Source organism: Penaeus monodon, chromosome 30 (genome assembly GCF_015228065.2).
Source record: "Penaeus monodon isolate SGIC_2016 chromosome 30, NSTDA_Pmon_1, whole genome shotgun sequence".
In the NCBI taxonomy this organism is placed as follows: Eukaryota; Metazoa; Arthropoda; class Malacostraca; order Decapoda; family Penaeidae; genus Penaeus; species Penaeus monodon.
The window spans coordinates 32,719,805-32,720,048 of record NC_051415.1 but is presented as its reverse complement, the minus strand read 5'-3'; positions in this window follow the sequence as shown (position 1 = coordinate 32,720,048).

Sequence of the window (244 nt, the reverse complement as noted above, 5' to 3'; positions counted from 1 at the left end):
ACTACAACACACACCCCCAGAAATAAAAGAACGAAAGAAAAAAAAAAAAATACAAAACCTAAAAAAAAATCTAAAAAAAAAAAGACAGAGACAATAAATAAAAATTAAGGAAAACCGGCCAATAGCGGATCGATTACCGGAGTTACTGAACCGAATTTCCATCGTGATCATCGTGTCGCGTCGTGTGGCTGTCACGCCGAAACCCTTGATTGTTTTCCACGATAGTTTTGGGGGGGGGATTAGA